The 2,218-nt window shown below is 54.5% G+C and overlaps 1 protein-coding gene across 1 annotated transcript in view; it reads left to right on the top strand.

Annotated features, from left to right (window-relative positions):
* Positions 1-38: 38 nt before the first annotated feature.
* The window catches only part of ILF3 (interleukin enhancer binding factor 3), a 16,109-nt gene continuing 13,929 nt past the window's right edge, over positions 39-2,218 (top strand). The window contains exon 1 of the mRNA XM_035893233.1: positions 39-801. The gene's annotated coding sequence lies outside the window, so the exon portion shown is untranslated. The remainder of the gene's footprint in view (positions 802-2,218) is intronic.

Raw genomic sequence — 2,218 nt, forward strand, 5'->3', positions numbered from 1 at the left:
GGCCTTAAGGCTTTGCACACCCCCCCCCCAGCATCCCGCGCAGGTAGGATTAGACTAAAAGCGCAGCTTAAAAATGAAGAATCCTTATCGGGAAACGTAGAAGCTCTCTGAACCCAAGCGCGCTTCCCCGGGTGTGTTAAATTTTCCCCTTCTCTGGGGCAGAAGCTTCAGCCTTTCGCATCGTTTATTGTGTTCTCATCCATCCCCCTCCCCCCGACCGATATTTCGGAGAGGCTGCTCCTTCCGTCGGAAGACTCGAATCGGGCGGGAAGTTTGTTGGTGAAGTCAAGCTGGTGGTGGAAGTGGTAGGAGGGGGAGCGCAGAGCAGGCGAGGCTCGACCCAAAAAGTGGGATTTTGGGAGTTTCTCGCTTCTTTTCTCAAACTTCAATGAGGGTCAGCACCGAGAGCGATGCCGGGAATTGCGCGTTACTGGGGGCATCTGTGTTTTTAACTTGTTCTGTGGTTCTTTTTCCCCCCCCCTCCCTGCGAGGTGTCAATCCTGTGAGGCCGCAGCATCAGCGCCGGGGCTCTCGCTAGAAATGAGCTTCAGCGATTTCGAGAAGAGCGATAACGTCCCCCGCGGGAGAGGGGGCTCTCGTTTCTCGGGCTGTTGTGGTTTTCTGACTGTAGGAAGACCCTTCCCCGGCTTGGATTTCAACTCATTTCCTACCTCGCTTGGAGGAAATTTGGGGAACTTTAAGGATAATAACTTTAAGGAAAATAACTGCGTGCAGAGCGTACGAGTTCTTTGGGGTCCGGTCCAAAGGAGGAGCGGGAAGATGCCTCGCGGGTTCCTGCAGGTAGCTCGGGGAGAATCCTTCCTGCTCAGCGGGCGCTAACATCTGGGTTTAATTACAATTAGATCCAGATTTGTAACAATACCAAGGTTGTCCTGCCTGTAAATATTTGCAGGGTTGGAATCGGAGGCGTTTCTGTGCTGTAGAGCACCGAGGCCGTGCGGCGGCAGGCGGCTCGAAGTTTTCCTGATTTTTTTTTTTTTTTTCTTATTTTTTTTTTTTTAATCCCAGAAAATTCAAATTCTCTGGGATCGTCAGCCCCGGCTCTGTCCGTAAAACAAGTGGCACAGCAGGGTCCCGATTTCTGCCCAGGCCCTTCGGGTTGTTTTATAGAGTTGTAATGGCGTTACTCTGGTAAAGCACCGTTTGGGCAGATAAGGAATTAATTAATTGTTCTTTTTAATTATTATTCCAGCAGCTGGGACAACTTTAAGATCGGTCGGGCTCACTTGCGGTTCGCGAGGCTGGGGACGGGGTCGGCTCGGGGCAGGTTCCAGCGGAAGGGAGCAAAAGCAAGCTTCCGCCCGCTTCCGTTTGGAGTGAGCCTCGCTGGGAAGGGAAGGACTCCCGGAGCAGCGGGATTTGGCTGTGAGCTGGGGAATAATTGAGGCGCGATTGGCTTCTCCCCAGCGGTGTTTCGGAAAGCCTCGGATACCGGGCGCTTTTGATGCGCGCCTGATTGTAAAACTGAGCGAAAGAGCTGTGGTGGGTGCAGGTGGTGACGATGGCCTTCATCGCCATCATCTTCAGGGGCTGAGGCTCTTCCTTGGCCTCGCTTCTGCCCACGCTTTTAACTGGCACTTTAGGGATTCTTGGAATTACCAGGGAACATCAGGTGTTTGCAGGGCTGGGATTGCCCCGGGGCCGTTGCAGGTCGAGGTAAATCAAGAGTTTTATTAATGCTTGGTCAAATTAACGACCGTGAGTCGAGCGAGTGCTGGTTCTTGCGCCAGTCGGGTGGGAAACGACGTTACCGATGCCCAAGCGTCGATCCCGGAAGCCTGAAGGCCATCTTGGGAAGCTGTCTTCTCCCCCAGAGCATCGGTCAGTCCTGCGGGACACAAACGCTTCCCTGCTCCCAGGCCCCGTGGCTAAAATGGAGGAACAAAGTGCTTGAATTTTACCAAAAGACGCTCCCTGCCCCAGCTGGGGCTCGGGCTGGGGGGGGGGGGATTAGTTCCCTGGGAAAATGGCTTCTTGTTTGGCAACGAGCTGGGGTGATTTCGGCTTCATAGAATCATAGAATGGTTTGGGTGGGAAGGGACCCCCAGAGGTCACCCAGCCCAACCCCCCTGCAGGAGCAGGGACACCTTGAACCACATCAGGTTGCCCACAGCCCCGGCCAACCTGGCCTGGAATGTTCCCAGGGATGGGGCCTCCACCACCTCTCTGGGCAACCCCTGCCAGGGTTTCACCACCC

The sequence above is a fragment of the Egretta garzetta genome, unplaced genomic scaffold (assembly GCF_000687185.1).
Source record: "Egretta garzetta isolate BGI_Z169 unplaced genomic scaffold, ASM68718v1 scaffold1244, whole genome shotgun sequence".
Classification (NCBI taxonomy): Eukaryota; Metazoa; Chordata; class Aves; order Pelecaniformes; family Ardeidae; genus Egretta; species Egretta garzetta.